Source organism: Halichoerus grypus, chromosome 6 (genome assembly GCF_964656455.1).
Source record: "Halichoerus grypus chromosome 6, mHalGry1.hap1.1, whole genome shotgun sequence".
Lineage (NCBI taxonomy): Eukaryota > Metazoa > Chordata > Mammalia > Carnivora > Phocidae > Halichoerus > Halichoerus grypus.
In genome coordinates, this window is record NC_135717.1 from 169,576,471 (window position 1) to 169,593,015 (window position 16,545).

The following is a 16,545-nucleotide window of genomic DNA, read 5'->3' on the forward strand; positions in this document are numbered from 1 at the left end:
TGTGCATACAAAGACATGCAAAGCTAACTCCTAGTCAATACTTCGGGAAAAAGTTTTTCAGGATCTACTCCAGAAAAAAAAGAATGGCATCCAAAACGGGAGATGTGCAATTTAAGAGTAAACCAATAAAATGCACGGTAAGTCCACATAATTGATGATGTGACTGTGAATTTTAATAAAAAATAAAATGAAAACCGTTATTGAGTGTTTGCTTTAAGCCAGGCACTGTTCTAAGTGCTGTCTGTAAGTGTATCAGCCCACTGAACCCTCACAATGATCCTTAATCTTATGATGTAGGTATTATGATCACCCCAGATTTAAATATGAGTCAAAGTAAGATTACACGACCCAGCTAGGATCACAGAACTAGATAGAGCACGACCCAATCCAGATCAAACCCAGGTGGTCTGACTCCGGCGCCTGGCCCTAACTATTTCAGTGTGCTTCGGTTGTTCAGAATTTCCAACATGGAAGCAGCATCATTAAAACAGAAACAAATCTCAGGCTTAAATTCCGTCTTAAATTCCAGGTTTTAGTAGAACCTACACGGAGGGGTGAGGAAACAGAGCAAACAGTGCACTAAAGTTTTACCACTTTTAGAATAGAATATCATGCATGTGGACCAACTCTTTCTTTTATTTATTTATTTTTTTTTTTTAAAGATTTTATTTATTTGACAGAGAGAGAGAGACACAGTGAGGGAGGGAACACAAGCAGGGGGAGTGGGAGAGGGAGAAGCAGGCTCCCCACCGAGCAGGGAGCCCGATGTGGGGCTCGATCCCAGGACCTGGAATCATGACCCGAGCCGAAGGCAGACGCTTAACGACTGAGCCACCCAGGCGCCCCAACTCTTTCTTTTATTGACATATAGTTGACGCACAACATCATGTTGGTTGTAGGCGTGCCGCGTAATGATTTGATATATGTGTATATTGAGAAAATATTCTTTTTAAACATTTCAAAAATGCCAACAGTGCATTTTATGTATTCCAAAATGTGAATGACTTCATTTTTCCCGATAAGGAAAACCACGTATGCTCACAGTAAAAAATTAAATAGAACATAAAGTATAAATGAGAAGATAAAAATCATCCTAAATTCCACTACCCAGTGATAATCTTCGGTGCAGTTTGGTGAAGTTTGGTACAGCTTGGCCTTCTGGACATCCTCTTCATACATATATATACAGGTATGTCTTAGTCTCTATGTATGTATGTCTGTATCTATCATGTATCTCTTTCCATATCAATGAATATTGATCTATCATTATCCCTTAGCGCCTACACAGTAGTCCATTGAGCAGATGATCATTATTTATCTATGCCATCCCAAATTGATGGAACTGGATGTTATTTCCATTTTTTTTTTTTTAATTACAAACAAGCTGTGACAAAGACCCTTATGCACACATCTTCTTGCATTTGCCCAATTATCTTCTTAGACTATGTCTAGTGGCCTGACTTTCGAGAAAGGTCTTAAAAAGATTAGTGGAGGGTATAACAGCTGATCTGGTCCCATCGAGTCCAGCTGCAGATTCTCATTTCTCTGCAAACCCAGGGGCTCCCCAACTTCTCTGAACAGTGGTTTCATTCTGCTGGGGCCCCCTGAGGGTGTGGCCCAGCCTCACACACCAACATGAAGCTGTCCTCACCGGCTGCCGGCTGGGAGAGCTGGCCAGGGAGGTGCCTTTGCCTGTCCTCAGCTGGGGAATTTCCAAACCCCAAAATTTCCCCGTTTGGACAGACCTAGTCATCGCTTGGCCACAGAAATCTTCTGCCATCTGCCCTCCTTCCGATCTGTCAGGGCTGGGCTTGTACATAATGTTTTTCACTTTGATGCGCCAGAATATTCTATCTGAAAAGAGATGAAGGAGGTAAGGGAGTTGGGCCCAGAATTTTGCAAATATCGAGCCTGTGGGGGCTGTGCCAAGACAGAGGCCGGATTCCGTGGCCTACTAATTCTGTTTGCTCCACCAGCCAGGCTAGGTGCTGGGGAGACCCAGGGAAATTAGACAGTCTCTGCTCTTGAGGGCACAGTAGAGGAGGCAGGCCCATAAACAGATTACTGAGAGAGCTACAAGGGTAATGATAAACCTGCTCTGGGTTTTGTGAAACCAAGGAGGGGACACGGGGGAGAGGGTACCCCAACGTCAGAGTCTTTAGAGAAAGCAAGACCTACCACACAGTCTGTTTCTGAAGTCCACTGGTAAATCACTCAAAATAATATTTTCAAGTGTCTGCCATTTACCAGATACTCTTCTCGGTGCCTGGGACTGACTTGTTATCATAGCAACAGAAGTGTCTATTATCATTGTAATAGTTTGACGATGATGTCAGCCTTCCTCTGGCACAACCAAAGTGCCATCCAGAAAGGCAGGACACTTGGATGCCCTTGGACCTAGACAGGAGGGACCCAGGAGTTAGCCCCAAGTCAATTGTCCCCCAAATGTCCTCTAGAGCTGTGGTTTTTCTAAATTAGGATCCAGGGCCCAACCTGCTTACATTCCTAAATCTTTTTTTTTTTTTTAAGATTTTATTTATTTATTTATTTGAGAGAGAGAGCGAGAAACAGCATGAGAGGGGATAGGGTCAGAGGGAGAAGCAGGCTCCCGCTGAGCCGGGAGCCCGACGCGGGACCCGACCCCAGGACTCCGGGATCATGACCTGAGCTGAAGGCAGTTGCTTAACCAACTGAGCCACCCAGGCACCCTTACGTTCCTAAATCTTTTTAAATTTAGAACAGTCCCTATTTTCCTAACATGAGTTGAAGGGACTAAGCTATCGTTTTGCAGAACGTTCGGCCTTCCAGACGGATGTGTCTGATGGGTTCTTTGTGAGTTTAACTCATCCTTCTGTCTCCTGCTTTTCCCACATCTAACACCCCTCACCCAGTAACTAACTGGAGCAAACAACCCAAACAAACAAGCAAACAAAAAGTCTGAGGATAGAGAAGACAGGAGCTACAGGATTATAAACATCACTAATGGGGATGCCTAGAACATTTCACCAAGTAACTGGAGACATTACATTCTCTTCAAGCACACCTGGGACATGGATGAAAATTGATCATTTATCTTACCAAAACGCAATCTTTGGTTACTGTCAAAAAAGTTGGATTGAACAAATAACATTTTTTGACCACCACATAACTCAAGAAGTTAATCACAAGATATATAGAAATTAAAAAAAAAACAAAAGCCTCTCTTTAAATAATTCCTGGATAAAAAAGAAAGAATGGGGGGCACCTGGGTGGCTCAGTTAGTTAAGCATCTCCCTTCAGCTCAGGTCATGATCCCAGAGTCCTGGGATCAAGCCCCACATCAGGCTCCCTGCTCAGCAGAGAATTGGCTTCTCCCTCTCCCTCTACCTGCTGCTCCCCTTGTTTGCGTGTGCACACGCGCGCTCTCTCTGTCAAATAAATAAATAAAATCTTTAAAAAAAAAGAATGGACTTTAGAATATACCAGAAGTGAACAATAATAAAAATTTCACATATCAGAATGTGCAAAGGCTTAGACGAGGTGAAAAGGCTGAGAACCCAACAAGCCAAACGTTCGACCTACGAAGTTAGCAAGAGAACAGCTGAATAAACCCAAAGAAAGTAGGAAAAAGGAAATGTAAAAGATAAGAGCAGAAATAGGTGACATAGAAAAAACCATAAACTAGATGTGAATAATGAAGCCAAATCCTGGTTCTTAGAAAAGACTAATAAAACTGCCACGGGTCCAGCAGATCTCATTAGGAAACAAAAGATCGAACCCATAAACTATTGAAAGGAATTGAAAGAAAACATGACTTCAGACAAAGAATAAATTAAAAATATAGTAAGAGGATATTATGAGCAACCTTTGGCCAATAATTTGAAATTTTAAAGCACACTTTATCCACGTTTACAAGTAATGAAATTTGGCTCTAGAAAATATTTAAAATGAGAACAGTGTTGGAACCATTTCAAAAATTGAATTGGTGATCAAAAATCTCCATACCAAAGAATGAGACTTTTTTTTCCCTTAAACCAGGGAGTTTCACCAAATATTTAAGGATTGAATAATTTCAATCTAACACGAACTCTTCCAGAGAGGAGAAAAAATACCCGTACTCCCTAATTCATTTTTTAGGAAGTTGGCATACTCTTGGTATCCAAACCAAAGACTGTTGTAAATAAAGGAAATGTAGGTCAAGTTTGGACTGGACCCAGGAATGCATCAGAAAATTATGTAATGTAATTCATCACATTAACCGATAAAAGGAGAAAAACCACATGATCATCTCAATAGATGTAGAAAAAGTGTTTGATAAAATTCAACCTCCATTTATGATTTAAAAAAATACCAAGTAAACCAAGAATACAAAGAAACTCTCTTAACTCGGTAAAGGATTAAAAAAATCTACATATTTGTACACCTGCTTTCTTTGGTTTAGTATTTTCCCATTATGTATTTTTCATTCTTTTCTTTTTTTTTTTTAAGATCTTATTTATTCATTTGAGAGAGAGAATGAGATAGAGAGAGCATGAGAGTGGGGAGGGTCAGAGGGAGAAGCAGACTCCCCGCCGAGCAGGGAGCCCGATGTGGGACTCGATCCCGGGACTCCAGGATCACGACCTGAGCTGAAGGCAGTCGCTTAATCAACCGAGCCACCCAGGCGCCCCTTGTTCTTTTATTTTCAAACTTAGATTTTGTTTCTATCAAACCTGACAAAAATACTCGCCTTATTTTTTATTGTTGTGAAATGCACACAACGTAAAATTAACCATTTAAAGTGAACAATTCAGTGGCAATTTAGTGCTTTCACAATGTTGGGCAATCCCCACCTCTATCTGGTTCCAAAACATTGTATCACCCCAAAAGGAGACCCCACACCCATTAAGAAGTTACTCCTCATTCCCCTCACCCCAACCCCTACAACCGCTGATCTGCTTTCTGTCTCTATGGGCTTACCTGTGCTTGATATTTCATATAAATGTAATCAGACAATTTGTGACTTTTTGTGTCTGGCTTCTTTCTCTTAGGATAACGTTTCCTGGTTTATCCATGTTGTAGCATGTGTCAGTATTTCATTCCTTTTTATGGCTAAATAATATTCCATCGTATACTACAATTTGTCTATCCTTTCATCCATTGAGCAGCATTTGGGTTGTTTCCACCTTTTGGCTATTTGAACAGTGCTGCTTGAAATGAGTGCACATGTATTTGTTTGCATACCTATTTCCAATTCTTTTGGGTATATACCTTGGCATGGAATTGCTGGGTCATAGGGTAATTCTATGTTTAACTTTTTGAGGAACTGAAAAACTATTTTCTGCAGCAGCTGAACCACTTTACATTCCCACCAGCAATGTACAATAATTTCAATTTCTCCACATCCTCACCAACACTTGCTATTGTCTGTCTTTGATTATTGACTTCTCAGTGGGTTTAAAGTGGTATCTTATTGTTATTTGGTTTGCACTTTCCTAATAACTAATTATGTTGGACATCTTTTCATGGGCTTATTGACCATTTGTATATCTTCTTTTTTTTCATTTGTGTAAGACAACACTTACCTTCTAAGCTTATCTTCATCGTAAAATCTTATCTTCTTTGGAAAAATGTCTTTTCAAGTCCTTTGCTCATTTTAAAAATTGTGTTGTCTTTTTGTTGTTGAGTTGTAAGAGCTCTTTACATATTTGGATACCGTACAAAGTGAAGTATAGAATGGTGGGTTTAGAGCTGAGAGACAATACCTTTAGATATATGATTTGCAAGATTTCTCCCATTCTGGGGGTTGTCTCTTCACTTTCATGATAGTGTCCTTTGAAATACAAAAGTTTTAAATTTGGATGAAGCTCAATTTAGTCTATTTTTTTGGTTGTTTGTGCTTTTGGTGTCATATTTTAAAAACTATTGCTTAATCCTAAGTCATGAAAATATATACCTGTGTTTTCTTCTAAGATTTTACTCTTTAGCTCCTACTCCATCCTTCTCCTCATACTCTCTCCTTAACATCCTTCACCTCATTGTCTCTTTATCTCATTTTCACTGTCCTTTACACCAAACTCTCTATTCTCCTTCACACAATCTCTAAACTCAACCAAAATATCCAGAGACTGGCTTGCTGCTTCCCACAGTTTCCCCAACTTTTCACAATGGTTTGGTTTCAATGCCATGGATTTGTTTCTAAATAATCCCCCCACCACCCCACCATTTCCTTCTTTTTGGTTTATACAATAGAAGCATAACAACACACTGCCTTGCCAGCATGCATGTTTGGATCCTACAAAAGGTCTTTGCCATTGCTTTTTGTGTCAGATAATGTGAACTGACCAAGCTAATGTGGTCAAGCCAGCTCCTAGCTTTGTTTTAGTAGATATTGGTAACTGTTAAGAGTTTGAGGTGAATGAGGATGTGCTACTTGCTTCTCCCATCCAAATTCTGCCACATATAAAAATAGATGTTTAATAAACAAACAGTAATTAGCAAGTAGGTACAAAGCAGTTCTATATGCTAATGAAGCCCCAAATCTGTCCTTTCAGGTGCTCTAGCCATCATCTTGCATAGAATGTGCACTAAAGGTAGATGTGACACCACTCCAGAGACAGGGTTGTACTACTTTTATGGTTGGTATCAGGCAAATCGTAATTCTCCTCATCATTGCCTGGATACAGGGCATTTTAGGGCTCAATTCTCAGGCAGCATCCCTAAGTGTGCAGCTTACAGGACTTGCTAAATTTCTAGATCTTATTTATACAAGGATAAGGAGTGTCACTCAAATAAGTTAACATAACTTGAATACCTTTAACTTAACCATGAGAGTCTTTTACTAACAGTCGTCATGCTATTTAGCAATTTGTTAATTTTGTCAGTGAAAACTAATTCCTGCTATTCAATTTATTAATTAACAAGCCTGGCATATTGATCTAGATATGGATAGCAGAAGTGGTCCCTGCCCCTGAAATGTGTCTCCTAATACAATACCAAATGACCACTCCTTTAGGCTTGGACAATTTGTCTATGATGAAATATTTTAGACTAATTATGGATATTGCAATAAGCATTTTTAAGAAGTTCTATAATGAGAGTGTGTTGGTGGTAAACTCAGTTTTTGTCTGAAAGTGTCCTTGTTTTGCTCCCATTATTGAAGGATTGTTTCACTGGAAATACAAATTTTTTTTCATGATTTCGTAGGTAGCTCAACACTTCTGGTTTGCTGTTAAGAAATCAGGCATCATTATTCCTCTGTAGGTCATCTGTTTCTTTTTACATTGGCTTTGAAGCTATCTCTTGTCATTGTTGCTGCTTGGAGCCTCAGGCAACCACAAATAGGACTTAAAGTACAATTCAATTGCCCAGAGTAAAAGCTTCAGTTTGGACCTATGGGGTTTCCACAGATTACAGTTATCAAAGAACTCACAATCAGAGATTTCTAAGCATACAAGAAGTTGAGGCAGTATGAGTTAGAGTCAGGAAAATAGCAAACATAAAAGCATGTAGACCACTAAGGACTGCAGATATTGGAATTGATATATAATCTCAGATTAGGATTCTATATAAAACTATTGTAACACATTTAAAGAAATAAAGGATACACACACATACACACAAATGAACGAGCATCAAGAGACTATAAGTAATGGACAAGTTGATTGGAAAAAATAAATAAAAAATATATTGGAATCAAATATTCACTGACTGGATTAAGCAGCATATTAGATACAACTGAAGAGAGAATTAGTGTAGTGAAACGTGTCTCTGAAGAAATTTCCCACTATAAAGCATAGAGAATTTAAAAAACATGGAAGAGGAGTTGAGAGATACGGAAATAAAATAGAAAGGTCTGTTCAGAGTCTCAAAGGAAAGAATAGAGAGTTCAAAGGAGAGGCACAATTTGAGACGATAATAGCGGGAAAATTTTCAGAACTGATGAAAAAGAGATGAATCCACAGATTCAAGAAATACAATGGAAGTTGGGGTGCCTGGGTGGCTCAGTCAGTTAAGTGTCTGCCTTTGGCTCAGGTCATGATCTCAGGGTCCTGGGATCGAGTCCCGTGTTGGGATCCTTGCTTGCAGGGAAACTGCTTCTCTCTCTCCTTCCTGCTCATGCTCCTCTCGCTCTCTCTCGCTCTCAAATAAATAAATAAATCTTAAAAAAAAAAAAAATACAATGGGGCATTTCACATCTGTTTATGAAGAACAAAAACAAAAAAGACTTTCATTCCATTAGTAACAACAATAAAAACCTAAATAGAATTAAAAACATATTTTAAAAACTGGCCTAGCAAAGGGCAGTGTGTGTCAGGAAGTCACAATGAACCAAATTACAGAAAATAATGGTGGGGCATCCAGGTGGAGCAGTCTGTTAAGCATCCAACTCTTGGTTTTGGTTCAGGTCATGATCTCAGGGTCATGAGATCAAGCCGCGTGTAGGGCTCCCAGCTTAGTGCAGAGTCTGCTGGAGATTGTCTCTCCCTCTGTGCCTCTCCCTGCTTGTCCTCTCTCTCTCTCTCTCTCATTAAAAAAAAAAATTAATCTTTTAAAAATTTTTTTAAAAAGAAAGAAAATAATGGTTCCTTCACAGTAAATGGGTACCTATGGCAGCTTCTTTCCCAGAGGTGGGCACTCGGTCAAGATATGGGTGGGTTTTCCACTGATCAGAAGAAATTCCCTGGGCTTTGGATGACTTCCAGTTCAAAATATTTTCTAATTTTTTTGTGACCTCCTCTTTGACCTAAGAATTATTTATTTATTTATTTATTTATTTTTTTTTTTTAAAGATTTTATTTATTTATTTGAGACAGAGAGAATGAGAGAGAGAGAGAGAGCACATGAGAGGGGTGAGGGTCATAGGGAGAAGCAGGCTCCCTGCCGAGCAGGGAGCCCGATGCGGGACTCGATCCAGGGACTCCAGGATCATGACCTGAGCCGAAGGCAGTCGCTTAACCAACTGAGCCACCCAGGCGCCCTGACCTAAGAATTATTTAGAAGTGTGTTGCTTAATCCCCAAATTTGGAGATTTTCTAGGTTTCGTTTTGTTATTGATTTCTAATTTAATTCCATTTTAGTCAGAGTACATACTCTATATGATTCCAATCCTTTTACATTTATTGAGATATGATTTGTGCCCCAGCATACAGCTAACCTGGTTAATGTTCCATGTGCACTTGAAAAAATGTATATTGTAGTTTGTGGATGTAGTGTTTTATAAGTGTCAATTAGATTGCATTGGTTGATAGTGTTGTTCAAATCTACTGTATCTTTACTGATTTTTTCTGTCTACTGGTTCTATCAATTACTGAGAATGAAATATTAAAGTCTCTAACTGTATAGTTTTTCTATTTTCCTTTTAGTTTTTATCAATATTTATCAATATTTGTGGGATGCAACCAAAGCATTGCTTAGAGGAAAACTTATACCTTATAGCTATATAGCTTATAAAAGAAAACTTAAATGCTGATATTGGAAAAGGAATAAGAAGACAGTTTAAAATCAATAATCTAAGATTTCACTGTAACAATTTAAACAAATAAGAGCAAATTAAACCCAAGTATGCAGAAGGAAGATAATAATAAAGATAACAGAAAAAAGAAAAAGAAACAGATGATAAAAAAAACCTACAAAGCTGAAAGTTGGTTCTTTTGATGAGGGAACAGAAGGCTGGCTGGAGACAAAGCATAAGCCAACACCCTGCAACCTCCCCCCACCCTCCACTCCTGGGTGGGACATGTGACATTCTTCCAGGAAGTTCCCAACTATCTTAATGTTAATGCCTTACTAGAGGGGTAAACAACCTTAACTTGACAATGGCCAGGCCTCCAGTATCCTGAGTCTTCTTTAACATTGAAACCTCCCTTTTCCTTACCTTTCCCAACCTCATAGTATATAATCAGCCACCCCTTACAACCCTGGTGCAGCAGCTCTTTCTGCCCATGGGTCCTGTCCCTGTGCTTTAATAAACCACCATTTTGCACCAAAGATGTCTCAAGGATTCTTTCTTAGTCGTCAGCTCCGGACTCCACCCCACTGAACCTCACTTATGTTCTAAAACTTCATCACTTTAATGGATAATAAAGTTTAGGACTCATAATACTGACTAACAATAGCTTATAATTAAAGAGAGGTAAATTGATGTTAAAGTGTTCTATGTTTCTTGAATTGTTCAGGAGAGGGTAGAATAAGATATTGCTTAATTTTAGACTTTGTAAGTTATATATGCATGGTATAATTTCAAAGATCATCCCTAAAGGGGAAATTGAGTGAATAAATTCCAGAGAATACATGAAATAGAAAATAGGAATAAGAAAATAAAACAAAGAAAAGCTCAGTCATTAAAAAAAGAAAAGAAAAGGAAAAAAAGGCCAGGAAAGAAAACAAAGAAGCATCAAAAAGAAAATGCAAAGAGGAAAAAGAATAAGATTGTAGAAATAAGTCCAAATTTACTAATAATCACAGAAGTAGGTGGACTAAACTCACCAGGTAGAGACAGAAATTTTCTTTCCTTTTTTTAAAAAGATTTTATTTATCTATTTGAGAGAGAGAAATAGCGAGAGAGAGAGAGCATGAGCATGGAGAAGAGGGAGAAGCATGCTCCCCGCTGAGCAGGGAGCCCAATGTAAGGCAAGACAGAAATTTGCAAAATGGATTAACCACCTACCCCCTTCCAGCTGTCTAAGAGATGTCTTCAATCTAAAAGGGTGTAGAAAGCTTAAAAACAAAAAGCTGAAAAAAATGTGTCAAAATAAACTATTTTAATTATATTAACATCAGATAAAATATTCATTAAAGAAGAGCCATTATTGAGAATAGAGAGTAGTGATAAAATATTCAATTTACCAGGAAGTCAAGTCAATTCAAAATTTACATGCATCTTATAAGATAGCCTTAAAAATGAGTAAAGCAGAAACTGACAGAACAAGAACTTGACAAATCCATCACCATTGTGGAAGATACTAGCATACTTCTCGCTATCATTGACAGATCAAGCAGAAAAAACCCTGTAAGGATGTAAAAGCTATGAAATGTAGTTAGCAAGTATGATTGAGTGTTAATTTATATAATTTTTTGAACAAGAATTTGAGAATACACATTCATTTCAAGCTTCTGTGGAACATTTGTGAAAATGAACCATATGTCACCAAGCAAGTCTCAACAAATATCAGCGATTAAAAGTATACAGATCACCTTTTGTGGTTATATTGCTTAAGTTATAAACAGACAACAAAAAGATAATAAATTATTAACATATTTGGAAATTAAAATGCTTACTTTCACAAATCTGAAAGAGATGAAATTATAACATTGAACTGAAAGATAATATAAAAATATCACATATTAAAATTTGTGATGTGCAGTTAAAATAGTATATAGAAGAAAATTTATAGCCTTTATTTCATACATTGGAAAATAAGAAACTGAAATTAATGATTTGCTCATTTCAAGAAGTTAGTAAAAAAAAAATGCAGCAAAACAAACCCAAAGAAAGAGAAGGAAGGAAATAATAAAGGGTAGAAATTAATGAAAGGGAGAACAAACATACAGTAGAAGAGATCTACAACGATAATAATTAAGTCTTTAAAAATACTAATTAAGGGTCACCTGGGTGGCTCAGATAGTTAGGCGTCTGCCTTCGGCTCAGGTCATGATCCCAGGGTCTTGCTCCCTGCTCATCGGGAAGCCTGCTTCTCCCTCTCCCGCTCCCCCTGTTTCTGTTCCCTCTCTTGCTGTCTCTCTCTCTGTCAGATAAATAAATAGAGTCTTAAAAAAATTAAAATAAAAATTGAATTAACTCTTAATTATAGAGAAAAAAACTGATGGTTACAGAGGGGAGGGGTTGGAGATGGGGAAACAGGTAATGGGAATTAAGGAGTGCACTTGTGATGAGCACCTGATGAGGTATAGAAATGTTGAATCACTATATTGTACACCTGAAACTAATATAACACTGTATGTTAACTGGAATTAAAATAAAAATTTAAAATAAAACTAAAATACAATACTAATGAACTTGATAAACTTCTGCTGAGACTGGTAAGAGAAAGAGGGAAGGTGCACATAATATAATAACAAGAATGGAAGAAGGAGAATACAACTCCAGAGGCTGCAGACATCCATGAGATAATAATGGGATATTATGAACAAATTTATACCAATAATCTGAAATTTTATACTGGACAAATTCCTAGAAAAATATGTCCTACCAGTAATAACTCAAGAAGATGTAGAAAACATGAATAGTCCTATAATCATTAAAGACATTGAATGAATAGTGTGTAAGTTGGATCTACTCAAGGAATAAAAACTACATGTTATTTGAGCCGAGAGAATTGAAAAGAAAGAATCGTGAACTAGGTATAAAGGCATTAACTAGGTAACTGAAAGGGTAAAGAGATCCTTTTAAGATATGGAGGAAGTAACTTCATGATGCAGCTACCACTCCTAGGGTTGGGGAAACAAAGGGAAGATGTTGGAATTATTAAAATTTAGTGACTGGGAGGAGGGGCCTCATAGAGGAGAAACTCAGACATCTAATGAGGAGGTCCTGTCAGGCTAGAGCAGGTGTTGCTCAGTTTGGAGGAGGAGCCCCACAGAGCTGGAAACCAGACTTCCTAGGAGGGAGCCCAGGCTGGCTGGTGCTTGTGTCCTTGGATTGTGCGTGAAGAGCATGAAGAGGGTGGTTCTGCAGGTGTTGGACAGACTTCAGACTGGACTCAGGTGCTGTTGTAGGAAGATCTGCTAGGTGACTCGCACAGGAAAAGCAAGCTGATGGGAATCAAATAAGCAGCAGATGAAAAGTAGCCAGCCCCTTTTTTCCTCCCTTGGTCTCCTATTGTTCCCCTAGTGTCCCCTACTGGCAGAGTCTAACATGGCACCAGCTGACCAAGCTGCAATATGGTTTGGAGTCTCAGGTCCCCATCACAAAGCTGAGTATAGAAGAGTGGGTTTAGAGCTGGGAGACATTGCTTTCTGTGGCATAGTCCTTCTCTTTGGCTTCTTAGCATTCACAGTCACCGTTACACATACATTTGACCTTCACGCAGCAAGAAAATAACTCTATGTTTCCATTTAACATGATGCAACTATATTTCATGCAAAAAAGACATTCTCAGTCTTTCCCCAAAATGAGAAGACATTAAGTCCCAAAGGGCTGTATTCATCTCTGGTCAACTAACAACTTCTCAAATCTAATTACAGTCCTCCCTGAATATTCTGTTACTTAAATATGAAATTGGAAAGTTAACCTCCAACAAAAGTTACATAAAATAATAACAGGACGGGGGAGGGAGAAGGAAAAAATGGTTAATATACACAAATACACACATTATAGAGCAAGCAAGGAAGAAAATATTCACAGTTGATTCAGTCTTCGTTTCTGTGACTGGTCATGAGGCTGCGGTTGACATTTATAATTCCTTCTTCCACTTTTCATTCTACATAGCCTTTCTTCTCAACTGGTTAGGATTCTTTACTTGATAAGGTGTCCTAAATCTTCATTTCTGAAGTCTCTGAATCCTTAGTGGTTCTGCCTTTTGAAATGCTGTAGCTTTCCATTCATTTTCGCAATGGGACATGGAAGTACTAGGGGACATCCCAGAATATCTTCTGGGTTTCAGATATGGTTCCCTCCAGCTCCACTGTGTAGCAACAAACAAATTTCACCTTGTAATCAAGATCAATTACCTAGGGCAGTAGAGTAACCCCATTCTTCTCGTCTTGGTTTAGTGGAAGGAAGACTCAAAATGGCTGGTAGCAATCCCAACTTCCAATTTAATGGAACTTTACTTGTGTCTTCTGGTAGAAGCATTCCTCTCTTAGGAAGCAAGACCTCCAAATCTACAGAGCTCAGAGTTGTGCAGAGGGAAGTAAAAATTCTGCAAGCAGGTTACTAGGCGTAATGGTGAGAGGACTCACTCCTATTTCTATCCCTTAATTCCTGGACTCCTATATTCCAGTGATGAGAGAGAAAATACCATATATAGGTTTCTAACCCAAAGCATAAACTGCACCCTGTAAGATACAACTCCATCCTTTTAAGCTCTTCTGCTTGGAAGCCTGGAAGATTTTCTCTTTATTCTCTGAGATCATGCATTTTACCAGGATGCGCCCTCACGTGTGACTTTCTCATCAACCCAGATAGAACTCAGCGAGCCTTTCAATCAGCTGATGGATGTATTTTCCTCAGCTCAGGAAGATTTTCTTCTAGTATTCAATTAAGACTTCTTCCCCATCTGTTCATGCTTGTCTCCATCTGGAGCAGCTATTATTTGTCCATTAGATCTCCTGGTTTTGTTCACTGTGCCTCTTTTCCCTCATAAATTACATTTAAAAAATCCTTCTTCTCCATGTTTTTGAGGTATTTCCTGCATGTCATCTTCAGGGTCACTAATTGGGTCTCAGTAATCTTTCATTTACCTGTGGAGGTTTTTAGTTGAAAATCATATTTTATGCTCCAAGAAGTTGTGTGTGTGCGTGTCCACCCAGCACTTAGATTTTAGATCTCATTTTTAAACTAAGCAGTTCCATTTCACTAGGCATATTAGTTCTCAATTGCTCGTGTAACAAATAAGCACAAAGTGACCATCACACAACATGAATGTATTATCTTACACTTCTGGAGGTCAGAAGACCAAAATACATTTCACTGGGTTAAAACCAAGGTGTCAGTTTCCTTCTGGAGGCTGCAAGGGGAGAATCCACTTCCTCGCCTTTACTAGCTTCCGAAGGCCACCTACATTCCTTGGTTCCTGGCCCCTTCCTCTATCTTCAAAGCATATCACTCTAACGTCTGGTGCTACTGTCATATCTCTTTCTTCTGACTCTGACCCTCTTGCCTCCCTCTTATACAGACCCTTGTGATTACACTGGGCCCGTCTGGATAATCCAAGATAATCTCCACATTTTATAATCCTTAACATAATCACATCTGCAAAGTCTCTTTGGCTATACCAGGTAATACATTCAAAGGTTCTGAGGCTGAGATGTGAATGTCTTTGGAGGGGTGGGCCATTATTCAGCCTCTACATTAGGCATGTGTTCTAACTGTTCAACTTGATGTTCCCCCCTCTGGCTGCAGGGATGCCTCGTTATCTTCCTCCTTCAGCCTACTGGGACTGAGGTCTGACTGTTGGAATATTCTTAAAGGCAGGAGTCCAGCAAGTAGTGAAAAGCAGAGGAGTTGTACGCCATGTGTGTCAATGGTTCAAGGGTGGGGTCTGACACTAAGCCCACCTCCCAGAAATTCCAGGAGGAAGGCTCTTTACAAATGTCTCCCAGCCTTGAGTCAGAGCAGGCATTCAGATCATTGAATATTCTCAATATACTTCTTTAAAGCCATTGTCGTATTGCCTATAGGATTGCTTAATCTATAGTGACTTCATGCATTGATTTTGCTGGCTTCCTTTCTTAGCACTACATTTCCTGATAGGTTTTGGGAATTCTGGTTTGCAGAGTTATTTTCAAAGGAAACTGTTTTGTTTTTGTATCTCTTTATTTTTCCTCTCCTGCCCCCCTGCCCCAACTGTGCTCCTTGCTCAGCATTTTTCAGTTGCTGGGTCTTCCAGGCCCCCAATCTTGATCCCATTTCACAGTAGTTCTGGGTGTTACTGTTCTGCTGTTACATTGGGCTATGACTGATCCAGTTACAGAACAGCAGCCCCCGATCTTTCATACTCCCCTACCCCCCAGGCTTCCTGATCTTCTCACAGGCAGAGGGCAATCCATCCAAGATCCAAGACCTCAAACAGTGAGCCTGGGCCCTGCCCTCCATTTTGTGAGCGGTCCCTGGGGGCAAATCAGCTTGTTTCTTGGTTGGATTTCCCTCCACGTATCTAAGCATCACTGGTTTTCTCTTCTCCATCTATTTTCAGTCTTTCAGATTACTTTCTTTTCAATGACTTCCCTTCCTTTCTCTTCCTAATTATGGGCTCATTCATTTTTTATTCTTTACTATCATCTTTGAAGAGTCTCCAGAGATGAATGGGCTGGATGCATGTGGTCACCTCATCAACTTCAACTGGATGTCTGAACTATCATTTAAAACTCTATTCTTCAGGGGCGTCTGGGTGGCTCAGTCAGTTAAGCATCCAACTCTTGATTTCAGCTCAGGTCATGATCTCAGGGTCGTGGAATCGAGTCCCATGTCTGTTCCATGGGATGTCTGCTTGTGGATTCCCTCCTTCTCCCTCTGCCCTTTCCCCCACTTGTGCTCTCTCTCTATAAACAAACAAATTTTTTATTAAAAAAACACACACAAAATACCCCTATTCTTCAGTCTACATATATTTTGGTTCAGAAAATATTGGAGGACTGGTTGATTTATTCATCATTCATTTTCTAATGAAAGGATGAACGGTTTCATTAGCAGATTTAACAAGGGATGGAGGGACAGAAAGAATCACAGGTGATTCTACATTGCTAACCTAAAGGACTGGGGTTTAAGAATCCAGGATGGTGAAGCACATTTTAGAGGCAAAGACAGGGAAGTGAGACCAGAGGCTTCAGACGGAAGAAAAGGAGGACAGAGAGAGAGCAAACAGAGTAGTAGTCCAGACTTGGTGTCATTCAAGGCATTCAGTG